At 37.1% G+C, this 13,336-nt stretch overlaps 1 pseudogene; it reads right to left on the bottom strand.

The window, feature by feature from the left end:
- Positions 1-1,559: 1,559 nt before the first annotated feature.
- On the bottom strand, positions 1,560-6,978 carry LOC122738581 (annotated as a pseudogene).
- Positions 6,979-13,336: the final 6,358 nt, after the last annotated feature.

Here is a 13,336-nt window from a genome sequence, read left to right as displayed (position 1 = left end):
AATAGTCTTCAAAATGGCATTTTGGCTCTTGAGCATCAGCTTTGATATTGTTAAGTAATCATAATGTCCATAAAGTTTACTTTATTATAGTGACCTCAAGGAAGGACATTTGACAAGAGTTCTTAACCTAGGTATCTGGACAAACCTTTTTATAATTATTGAATTTGAATATAATTGGTTTCTGTTGTAATCTTATATATTTTGAATTATGCATTTAAAAACATCTTTCTGAAAAAGGGTCCATAGACTCCATCAGACCACTAAAATGGTGCATCCTTTGACTTAGAGTAATGAAAAAGAATAAAACTATAACAAGTCCCACTTTTGATGTTTGTTAGGGCTGTGTACCAAACAGCTCTGGGGCATAGATGTCTCCAGGGAAGCATTCTCCCATCCCACTTTTAAATAATTGCTATTGTCTGTGCAGTGATGAAATGATATTACAGTTCTTATACCATTCAGCAAAAGTCAAGATGCTGTATAATACTTTTGACCCTAATACTAATTTTTTGTTATGTTATATAGATTTAATCCTTGACTGGATCAAACCTGTCTAATGTGGCAATAATGCACTGGAGCATCTCTCTTCCCCCTTCCCCCCCAATTGATTAAATTCCACATAACTCCAAGGAATCTGTAAAATGAAATTATCTTATTTTAATGTCATGAAATATTGGACCCTTTTTGTCCTCAGTTATGAGTATATTTAGACCCCCCCAAAAAAAAACACAATACCTGACTGAAATGAGGAGTTCTTAACCCTTCATTTGACCTTCACACAACTTCTTCACTCATCATTATTGCAGCAGTAGTTTGAAAAGGACTGAATGAAAAAAAAATCTAACAACTTTCTTTATTTAGATGAAAGACTTCTTTCAGAACTCAGAAACATTTGCTTCTAGTTCTTGACTGCTCAGCATCCTACCAATTAAAAAAATGAGAAGCAATTATGACTACATGATATTTTATATCTGAATGTATAAAAGATTATGATTGACTTATTCCCCAATATATTTTGGATACTCATCTTAACCCATTAATATGAATAAATATATGCTTCTAGAAGAGGTAAAAGTGGAAAGGATAATTCTATTTTTACCAAGTACAGAAAAATGAATTAGTGAAAGAACTTCCAGATCATATGATGAAATGTTGGGGCGGGGGGGCGGAGATTTAAAAACATAGAAAATGTTTTGACAATTTGCCAGTGAAAGATAAATTCATTGGGCAATTGTAGTACATAATAACTATGACTGATGGGTCAATGAAAATAATAAAACACCAGTAAAAAGAAAATGTGACAGGTCATAAAGTCATTAACCATTTTACCATTTATATGAAGTCCTCCTTGTGTACTTATACATATACTATAGCATTCATTTTGCAGCTCCTTTTTCATATGGTGTTTTGTATAGCTTTCTATATTTGTGTTTTATTGCCCAATTAGGCTGTAAATTCCAAGGAAGGAAAGACTATGTCTTTTTTTTTCTATATCCAGCATTTCATTGAAAAACCTAGAGGGAGAGGTGAGAGGCAGTAAAAGCAAACAAGGCCACTTCTCAGAAGACCTGCTTCTCATAGGAATGGAGTCCATGGACACCACCTTCCACCTGAGTGGATGACATCCTCTTCTCAAATTTCAGCTCCCCTGAGTACGTCATGGCTCTGACTTGTTAGACTCTTGGCACCAATATCTTGGCAGGAGTGCTAGATGCCAGCAATCAAGTAGGGCACAAATTTGTGGATGGACCATTTGTCCTGCATAGCCCTGGACAACCCTTAAGCCACCTGGATTTTATCTGCTTCACTGAAGTAATGGTTCTGGCTCCTGAGGTTCTTGTCCATGGCATTGAGGGAGCCCATCCCCCGGTATTTCTTTAGGAGGATTCCATCAGAGAAGAAGTACTCTCCTGGGGCCTCTGTGGTGGCCACCAACATAGACCCCATCATCATTGTGTAAGCTCCAAGGGCAAGTGCTTTGGCAATGTGGCCCACATTTTGGATGCCACCATGAGCAATGATGGGGATACCAAAGCACCATACATATTCTGACACCTTGTGGTCAGCTGTTGCCTGAGGCCACCCACATTCCAGCACTTCCTGTGTAATGCATATGGAGCCACTGCCCATGCCAAACCTCAAAGCATCCACTCCAGCATCAATGAGATTTTTTGCCTATGCATCTGTCACCACATTGCCACCAATAACCTGGAGGTTGTTGTATTTCTGCTTGATGTACTTGATCAAGTTAATTTGAAAAATGGAATTTCCTTTCAGAAGAGTCCAGCATGACCACATCAACACCAGCCTGGGCCACCAGATCAAGCTGATATTTATTGTCCTCATGGGTGCTGATGGCAGAGGGTAGCCCCAATTCTTCTTCAGGTCTGTGCGGGCAATGATAGCTACTAGCTTGTCATTCTCATTCACAATGGGGAGCTTCCCTTTCTTGCTCCATTGTAAGATTTCATTGGCTTCATTTAGTGTGACTCCTGCAGGAGCCACCACTAGGTCCTCCCGCCTAGTCAGGATCTTGCCCAGAAAATGGTCATGTTCCTCTTCCTTAAGAAAGTTGATGTCACAAGAAGATAACGCCCACCAGTCGGCTGCCCATATTGCCACAGTCTGTAATTGGGTTTCCACAGAAGCCATTCTTTGCCTTGGCTTGAAACACATCTCTGACTCCATCTTTAGTGCTCAGGATCACAGGGTCAGTGATAAAGCCCTGCTCATATTTCTTTATTTTGCGCACTCCATTGGCCTGGAATTCTGGGGTGCAGTTGTGATGGATAAACCCAATACCTCCTGTCAGTGCCATAGCAATAGCCATCCCAGCTTCAGTGACTGTGTCCATTGGGGATGAAACAAGTGGGGTCTTGATGGTTATCTTCTTTTTTTTTAAGTTATGCTTGAGTAGTGATGGAAAACATTACCACATTAAATAGGTTGTGAGAGAAAACAGTTAAAAAACAAAACTTCAGATTAAAGAATTGTCAAAGAAAAAAATTAAATGTGTTTCCATCTGTTTTTAGATACCATCAGGACTTTCTCTGTAGATGGGTTGCAATTTTCATAAGTCCTTCAGTGTTATTTTGGATCAATGCCTTGTTGAAAATACCCACATGCTTCCCAGCAGATCATCTTACACTATTGCTGTAATTTTGTATACAATACATTTCACTCTGCTTCAGTTCATGTAGGTCTTTCCATGTTTTTCTGATAGTACCCTGTTTATCATAACCTGTATAAAGTACCTTAAACTTGACAAATAATTTTCTTCATAATAGCCCAGCAAAGTAGGTACCATAGATTTTGTGATTATAATCAATCATCATAACTATTTCCCTCCATCCTATTCCCTTCCCATAATATTTCCTCTATTTTCTATCTTCTTTTGCCCTATTCCTCTTCAAAAGTGTTTTACTTCTGACTGTTCCCTCCCCCAGTCTGCACTCCCTTTTTTTCACCCTTCCCTCCTTATCCTCTTCCCCTCCTACTTTCCTGTAGGATTAAATAGATTACTGCTCTCAATTGGGTGTGAATGTTATTCCCTTCTTGAGCCCAGTCTGATGAAATTAATGTCTTTTAGCTAATACTGTGTTCTAAATTTTTCTTTCTCCCTCCCTCCTCAATCCTCCCTATGAAATCAAGCAATTCAATGTCATACTTATGTAGTTATGCAGAACATCTTCACCTTCCTCAAAAGTGTTTTCCTTTTTACTGCTTTCTCTCCCAATCTCCCCTTCCCTCCTTCCTCTCTTCTCACCCCCCTTATCTCCCTCCCCTCCCAATTTCCCTCAGGGCAAAAATATATTGCTATACCCACTTGAGTATGTATGTTATTCCCTCTTTGAGCTAATTCCGATGATATTAAGGTTCACTCACTCCCCAACTCCTTCCCCCTCTTACCCTCCCCTCCATAATTTTTTTCTCATTTCCTTCATGTGAACTTCCTCTCCCCAGACCATCTCTCCCCTTCCCAATTCCCCAGTCTATTCTTCCTACCCCTCAACCCCATGATGTCATCATGGGTTAGTTAGGTGGCACAGTGGACAAAGCACCCAGGAGGCCCCGATTCCAAATCTAGCCCCAGACATGACACCCCACCCTCTTTGCCACATAAAGAACAAAATATAAATGCTTTACAGATATCAACCTTTCCTATTAAGTTCTGACCTGTGTCTTCTGTGAATTTCTTACTGAGAAAATTCTTATGAGTTCAAAGTATTAACTTCCCATGTAGTAATATATACAGTTTGATCTTTTAATATCCCTCATAAAGTCTTTTTCCTGTTTAGTTTTTCATGCTTCTTCAGGGTCTTATATTCGAAAGTCAAATTTTCTATTCAGTTCAAGTCTTTTCATCAGAAATGCCTAAAAGTCCTCTTTTTCATTGAAGTCCCATTTTTTCCTCTGAAAATTTATAATTAGATTTACTGGGTAGGTGATTCTTGTCTGTAGTCCCAGTTCCTTTGCCCTCTGGAATAACATATTCCATGACCTCCAGTTCTTTAATGTAGATGCTATTAGATCTTGCTTTAGCCTTATTGGAGCTCCACAGTATTTGAATTCCCTTTTTCTTGCTTCTTGCAATATTTTCTCCTTGACCTGGGAGCTCTGGAACTTGGCTATAATATTCCCAGAGGTTTTCCTTTTGGGATCTCTTTCAGGATTGGTAGATTCTTTTAATTTCTATTTTGCATTCTGCTTCTAGAATATCAGGGCAATTTTCACTGACAATCTCTTGGAAGATGCTATCTAAACTCTTATTTTGGTCATGGTTTTTAGGTAGTCCAATAATGTTCAAATTATCTATCCTAGATCTATTTTCTAGGTCAGTTGTTTTTTCAAGTTGATATTTCATATTAACCTCTATTGTTTTTTTTTTTTTGTTGTTGTTGTTCATTTGGATTTGCTTTACTGTGTCCTGGTTTCTCATAAAGTCACTAGCTTCCATTTGTTCACTCCCAGTTCTTAGGCAATACTTTTCATCAGACAACTTTTTTTATCTCCTTTTCCATTTGGCTTTTCAAGTGGTTGGCTTTTTTCTCATAGCTCTCGTGTATTGCTCTCGTTTCTCTTTCCATTCTTTCCTCTACCTCTAAATCTTCCTTCTATCTCTCCTACTTTCTCTTCAAAGCCTCTTTTGAGTGCTTCCATGGCCTGCGACCAATTCATATTTATTTTTGAACTTTGGATGTAGGGGCCCTGAGGTTGTTCTCCTCTTTTGAGGGTGCACCTCGATCTTCCTTATCTAGGAAGAAACTTTCAATAATTCACAACTTTATTTGTTTGCTCATCTTGCAGTTTTTTATTTGACCTTTAGCTCCCTCTTATGATGGGGCCCAACTTGCAAGGTACACTCTGTTAAACTTTAGAAGGTCCCAGGTATTTTGGTTTGAGGGAGGGCAGGTTTTTTCCCTCACCTGGCCTGTTCTCTGGTCCGAAGGTAACCTCAAGCCAACTTGCTAGTTAACCAGCCATCAGAGTGCTGTGGTGGATTTCAGCTTTGATGAACCTGTACCCCTCCCCAACCTGGGCCACCCACTGCTCAAGATTTCTTCCTGGTTCCCTGCTGGGGTGGGATATCTGAACTCCTCCTCAGTTACCACAGACACCCCTGTGTTTTCAACCTCCCAGGCCAGCTGTTCAGCCCTCTAACCTGATGGTAAGCTTAATTCCAGAAGACACTGATACTGCAGTTGATTCAGGGGCCTGTGGATAAATTCCCCTTGTGTAGCATTTGGGGTCTGTGTTGGCGTGATGGGGGTTGGGTGTTAGATTCTGCTAGCAGCCCAGTATGGCCCCCTTTAATCTGGAAAATAATCTCAGTGTCTTTTTGTGTTTTTTGCTGGCTAATTTTGTCAGGAGCTCTGTGTGTTTAATGTTTTTCCTCCACCATCTTGGCTTCACCCCTGGAAGTGAGTGTTATGTTCTTGGTAAGTTCTGAAGTCAAGTCTACTTGATCTGCTGTGAAGTCTTCGTAGCCGGTATGATAAGGAAGTCATTGTACATGAGCCCACCTCTCTAGTTGAAGAGTTGGTGTGCTATGAACCCATCTTCCGGAATGTAACAAGTGCCCCTGCTGATGAGATAGTTTGCTATGGTGAGGACAGGACAGGGAAGGGGAAGGAAGTGGGTCAGGCTTGGGGGAGACCCAGGAATGACTATGTCTTACAGATACATAGTCTCATTTCTAGTACCTAGCCCAGCATTCTTTCCACAGTAGTTAGTTAATACAGTTTGTTGAATAAATGTTCAGTTGAACATAATTCCACACAAGAAATGCCAAGCATCTACTCTGAGACTGTTTGCACATACACATATATGCATATTTATGCATAGGTATATATGCATATGCATACAGATATGCATGTGTAGAAATAGATATAGATATACACATACATATTTAGAAACACTTTACAAACTTTAAAATGTTACATATATCAAAGCTATGCTATTGTTTTTATATAATATATACTACTATTATTAGAAAGTTATTATGAATGGAAAATAAAATTCTTTAAGCTAGAATATGACTTAGAAAATATTGGATCTATCCCCACTCCCCCTGCCAGGTTACAAATACAAAAACTGGGTCTTAGTGAGGAGAGGTGACAGAATTACTGTCATATAGATAGTTAGTGGCAAAAGCATGATTATAATTCTGGTTTCCTGAGTCCTGCATAGTAGGTAATGATAAACTTCTCTGATGGTTCATAAAAAGAAGTATAGATAATTTAACCTCCTATATTTGCAGCCTGATTGTTTAAAATTCAATAGAATTAATATCTTAGGGATTGATTATTGATACCTTGTTACCTTTGAGACCTCCTTTTCCCAACCACCCAAAACAAGAGGTCTCACACAGGTTCTTACTATAGAGAAAAGCAGTGAAGTTGTCTTGGACTCCTTGCTATCTTTCACCGTCAATATCTAATTCATTGCCAAGGCCTATAGATTTTACCTTTGCAACATCTCTTCAATATAACCTCTTCTTGGGGCAGCTAGGTGTTGCAGTGGATAGAACACCAGCCTTGGACTCAGGAGGAAGAGGAGGAAGAGGAAGAGGAAGTGGAAGAGGAAGAGGAAGTAGGAGGAGAAGCAGAAAGAGGAAGAGGAGGAGGAGGAGAGATGGAGGGAAGGACAGGAGGAAGGAAGGAAGGAAGGAAGAAAGAAAGAAAGAAAGAAAGAAAGAAAGAAAGAAAGAAAGAAAGAAAGAAAGAAAGAAAGAAAGAAAGAAGAAACCAGGAAAACAAACTGTTCTGCTTGCTTTCAATTACTCAGAAAAAAAGGGGGATTTTTTTTTTAACTTTCTTGATCTCTGTGATATAAGCCTAGTAGTGGCATTGTTGAGTCAAAATGCATAGTTTAATAGCTTTGGGGAAATAGTTTGAAATTGCTTTCCAGAATGGTTAGGCAGTTCATAGCTCCACTAAGAATGCATTAATGTACCTGTTTTCTCACAGACCCTCCAGCATTTCTCATTTTTCTCTTTTTTTATCAAGTTTGTAAATTTTATATGTTTGAAGTGAGCATTTTAGTTATTTTACTTTTTCTTTCTCTAATAATAGCAATTTACAACATTTCTTCATATATATATATATATATATATATATGCTTCACATCAATTTGATTTATTCCTCTGAAAACTGCTTTTTCATATTTTTTACTATTTAGCAATTAGGGAATAGCTCATATTCTTATAAATTTGATTCATTTATATATTTACAAAGGAGACTTTTATCTGGGAAAATTGCCATGAAATCCCCCCCCCCCAACACACACACACTTTTTCTTGTTTTTCTTCTAATTTTATTTCCATCAATATTGTTCATGCTAAAACTTTTTAAATTTTAAGTAATTAAATTTATCAACTTTTTCTTCTGTGACACACTTTATCAATTGTTTAGACATGTACTCTTCTTTTATGCAGATACAGGTAATTTATTTTTTGTTATTTTAATTTGTTTTTATGATTATACTTTTTTCAGTCATGTACCCATTTGCAACTTATCTTGGTATATACTAGAAGATTATTCCTTCTTTATTCCTCTGTTCCTTCTTTATCTGTGTTTTTCATTGCTTATGTAGATATTCTTGCTTTTTTCAAATACATTTTATTATTTCATCTATCTTTGTAAAGTATAAACTTTGATCATTTGATTGGCATGATACAAAATCTATGGATTAGTTCATATGGTTTTATAGTTTTTCTTGGGTTGTTATCTGTGTTATACGTATAAATGTTATTTACAAAAAAAAAATACTTTGTGTATTGCCCTGGAAATAACTTTCATTTTGTCATTTTTTCAAAAACAAAATTCAGGGCTTTAAGGGCCAAATTTAGTATGGGAAGAGTTAAGTGGGCAGCTTGCCATAGTATTGTGGTAAGAAAGGAAACAGACTCTTTCAAAAAACAAAAAAAGTTTATCAATGGGAACAAGTTCAAAACACAAGTGAGGTTAACAGAGCTAGGGAATCTAAATCTCTAGGGCAAAAAGGCCCCAGGAACCCCAAACCTGCCTCCAGCCCAGATAGCTCCAAAGAGCTAGCTTTACCTAAAAAACACAAACTCACCAACACCCAAAATCTGTAGCTTTAGGAGAATTAGTTCTGTTGTCTCTTCTGTTTCTGTTGATGGTCAAACAACAGCAGCTCCTCTAACTGTCTGCCTTCCTTCCCCGTTTCTCTCAGAACACTCTCCCTTCCCTCTAACTGCCTCTAACAGTCTCTCCCACAGGAAGGGGCAGTTCTTAGTCATGCTGAGTCTCCAATTGGCTTAGCACACCCACATGGGCTGTCCCCATTATAATCTGGCCAAGCCCATGTGGGTGTGGGGGAGCTATTGGTTACTTAATTTGATACTTTGACTCAATAAATGTTCCCTGTGGTCAGAGTTACTCTTGTTCATTCAATTATCTCTTAAAGTACACACCCATCTTCTCTTAGGATTTTCAAACTTATTTTTTTTTTTAGTCTGAAGATAATAAAACAAAGATAGGGTTCTGAAAACCCCAAATCACAATTAAATCCTTACAGGACAGAGCAAAGATGTCAGAGGAAAGGCACTGACTTGCCTGAGTTCACCCCAAGACACCTCCAAATACCTTCAAAGAATGCTATAACACAATTCCTGGAGCAGCAGAACCCACAGGAGGTTAGAGTGAAATAATTTTCTAGCCAAAGACAACGTACAAGGTCAGCAGGAAAGGTCTGTTGTACAGGGTGAGAGTGAAACCCATCATAGTGCAAACCCCAAAAAGTACAACCTGAACCCCAGCCACAGCAAACCAGGAGTAGGCCTTGGGAGCCTATGAATTAGCAGATACAGCAACTGCTTCTGGAACTTAGCCCACAGACAGTAAGGTGGTTGAACAACTGGCCAGAAGGATCTCTTTACTAGTACTGAGACAGGACTATATTGTTTTGCCCATACTGGGATCCAGGTCACAGACTTGAATAGCAGTAGCAGGTGGGGAAGGAGCACAAGCACACTGGAACTTGCAGCCACAGTGGAGTGGGTCTTTGTTCACAGTACCATGGCAGAAAAGAAGGCCTGTGGTCACTTGCAGACAAAAGCACAGGCCAGGAGAATAGTAAACTTACCTATCCTTAAGTCATCCCATCTTGGGAGACCTGAAAACTTAGAAATTTCAAGTAGTATCTTTGAAAATAGCTATATGGTGGGCAGCTAGGTGGTACAATGGATAAAGCACTGGCCCTGGATTCAGGAGGACTTGAGTTCAACTCCAACTTCAGACACTTAATACTTACTAGCTGTGTGACCCTGGGCAAGTCACTTAACCCTCATTGTCCCACATTTAAAAAAGAAAGAAAATAGCTGTACAAAAACACCTGAAGCTTGGGACAGTGGGCCCTCCACCCTGGAAGTAGTGTCCCACATTAACAAAGAATTAAAAGTCAAGAAATAGGCTGAGAAAATGAGCAAACAGCAAAAAATTCTGACCATAGACAGCTTCTATGATGACAAAGAAGATCATAATACACCCTCAGAGGAAGATAATAAAGTCACAGTTCCTACACTGAAAGCTTCCAAGAAAAATATGAATAAGTCTCAGGGCATAGAGGCACTCAAAAAGAACTTTGAAAATAAAGTCTGATTGGTAGAGGAAAAAATGGAAGGAGAAATGAGAGTGATGCAAGAAAATCATGAAAAAAAAAACCAACAGCTTTATAAAGTAGAAACAAAAAATACTGAAGAAAATAACACCTTAAAAACAGACTAGGCCAAAAGGTAAAAGAGGAACAAAAAGTCAACGAGGAAAAGAATGCCTTGAAAATTCAAATTTGCAGTTTGGAAAAAGAGGTACAAAAGCTATCTGAAGATAATGACTCCTTAAAATTAGGATTGAGCAACTATAAGATAATGATTATATGAGTAATCAAGAAAAAATAAAGTAAAACCAAAAGAATGAAAAAATAGAAGAAAATATGAAATAACTCCTTGGAAAAACAACTGACTGAAAATATATCCAGGAGAGATAATTTGAAAAATTTTGGACTACCTGAAAGCTATAATAAAAAAAAAGAGCCTAGATATCATCTTCCAAAAATTGTTAGGAAAAATTGTCCTGATATTCTAGAAGGAGATGGTAAAAGAGAAATTGAAAGAATACACTGATTACCTTCTAAAACAGATCTTAAAATGAAAACTTTCAGGAATATTGTCAAATTTCAGAGCTCTTCAGTCAAGGAGACAATACTGCAAGCAGCCAGAAAGAAACAATTCAAGTAATGTGGAGCCATAGTCAGGATAACACAAGATTTATTAGCTTCTACATTAAATTATCAAAGGGGGTGGAATATGATATTCTGGAGCATAAAGGAACTGGGATTAAAACCAAGAATCACCTACTCAGCAAAACTGATCGTAATTTGTCAGGAGAAAAATGGGAATTCAATGAAAGAGAGGACTTTCAGGCATACTTGATGAAAAGACCTGAGCTGAATAGAAAATTTGATTTTCAAATACAGGACTTAAGAGAAGCATAAACAGGTAAACAGGGAAAATAAATAATAAAGGATATTAAAAGGTTAAATTGTTTATATTCCTACACGGGAAGATGATACTTGTAACTCATAAAAACATTTTCATTGTTAGGGCAGCTGAGTGGAGTATATTTAGACAGACAGCAGAGGTCTGAGTTGAATATGAAGGTATGATATCTTTAAAAAATAAAATTAATGGATAAAAGAAGATTGCATTGGGAGACAGGGAAAGGTAGGGGTAGAATGGGATAAAGTATCTCACATAATAGAAGCAAGAAAAACTTTATACAGTGGAACGGAAAATGAGGTAGGTTCTGGGGAATAGGTGAAGCTTACTCTCATCAAAATTGGCTCAAAGAGGGAATAACAACATACAAACTCAATTGGGTATAGAATTTTATCTTACCCTTGAGGAAAGTAGGAGGGGAACAGGATAAAGAGGGAGGGGTGATAGAAAGGAGGGCAGATTGGGGAAGGGCCAGTCAGAAGCAAAACACTTTTAAGAAGGGACAGGATGAAAGGAGATGGAGAAGAGTAAATGTCTTGGGGAGGGCATAGGATGAAGGGAAATACATTTAGCAATAGTTAACTGAAAAAATTTTGAAGCAAATTTGTCTATCAATGGCCTTATTTCTCAAACATATAGAGAACTGAGTCAAATTTATTAGGATAAGAGCCATTCCCCCATTGATAAAGTATCAAAACATATAGCATTTTCAAGTGAAATAATCAAAGCTTTCTATAGCCATATGAAAAAAAGTTCTTTGACTTAATGTTGAAAACAAAGATGCAAGTCAGGGCTAATATGGGGTACTACATCATACCTATTGAATTAGATAATAGCACAGCAGAGGAAAATGACAAATGTTGTAAGGGAAAATGGGAAATTAATGTACTGTTGGTGGAGTTGTGGACTGATTCAAACATTCTGTAGAGCACCTTGGACCTTTGACCAGGGATCTATAAAACCAGGCATACTCTTTGACCTAGTAATACAACTACCAGTTCAGTATCCAAAAAGAGATAATAAACAAAAAGTAAAAGGACTTATATGTACAAAAATATTTATGGCAGCCATTTTCTGGTGTAAAGAACTTGAAATTGAGGAGATGCCTATCAATTGAGGAATGAATGAACAAATCCTGAAATGAGATTATAATGGAACACTATTGTGTTATGAGAAATGATGAGCAGGAGGCTCTCAGAAAAAAACTTGGAAAGACTTACATAAGGTGAGGAAAAGTGAGATGAACTATATACAAAGTAACAGCAATATTATAAGACGATTAGCTGTGAATGACTTTGCTATTCTCAAGAATACAATGATCCAAGACAACTCTGAAGAAAGGAAAAATGTGGTTCATCTCCATAGAAAGAACTGATGGTGTCTGAATACAGACTGAAGCATAAATTTTTTGAGTTTCATTTTCATATGTTTTTTGTCACTTTTCTTTCACAACCTGATATTTAAATGTTTTGCTTGACTACACATGTATAGCATATATTGAATTGCTTGTGTTCATAAGCAGGGGTGGGGAGAAAGCGAGCAAGAGAATTTCAAATGCAAAAATTTTAAAATGGATGCTAAAAATTGGTTTTACATATAATTAGGGAAAAGAAAATTATATATATATGTAGTATGTGTATATATACATATATATGTATGTATGTATGTATGTATGTATGTATGTATGTATGTATATGTTAAAAATGCAGTCTAATCTGTTGATATCCCCTGTATTGGCCAAGTTTCAATGGATACAGATAATTTAATGGGGATTGCTTGAGAAGGAAGCTCTAGGAAACTCTGAAATCTCAATTTTTACTGATGCTAATCCATACTTGTGCTTTTTGAACAAAGGAAAACACTTCACCCAAGACATATCTTTAGAAACTAAAATGACTATGTTTTGGGTTATTAGACATCTGATCAATTTTAAATGTGTACATTAATTTAATTTTGCAATTAAAAATCAGTCATATGTAAATCACATTTTTTTAGCTTTACAGAAAAGATGAAACAAATTATAATATCAATAGTCATAGAAAAGACTATGAGGTAGTCACTCTGCATTATATGTTCAAACTAGATTTAGTAGAAAATAGCCTAAATAGCAAAGAATGACACTAAAAATTCTTATAACAAAGCCTCAAAGGAAAACAAGGCTTGGTTACAAATTCAACTTGATTTACTAAAAGAAATGAAGCAAGCTATGTTTTAAAAAGTTAATTTGTAAACCATAAATGAAATGAAAGTGCTAGAGGAAAAAATGGAAAAGAAATGAAGGCTATGGAAGAAAGAATTGGAAAATGAATTAATATC

This window comes from Dromiciops gliroides, chromosome 2 (genome assembly GCF_019393635.1).
Source record: "Dromiciops gliroides isolate mDroGli1 chromosome 2, mDroGli1.pri, whole genome shotgun sequence".
NCBI classification, from domain to species: domain Eukaryota; kingdom Metazoa; phylum Chordata; class Mammalia; order Microbiotheria; family Microbiotheriidae; genus Dromiciops; species Dromiciops gliroides.
This window is presented reverse-complemented; position numbering and strand designations above follow the sequence as displayed.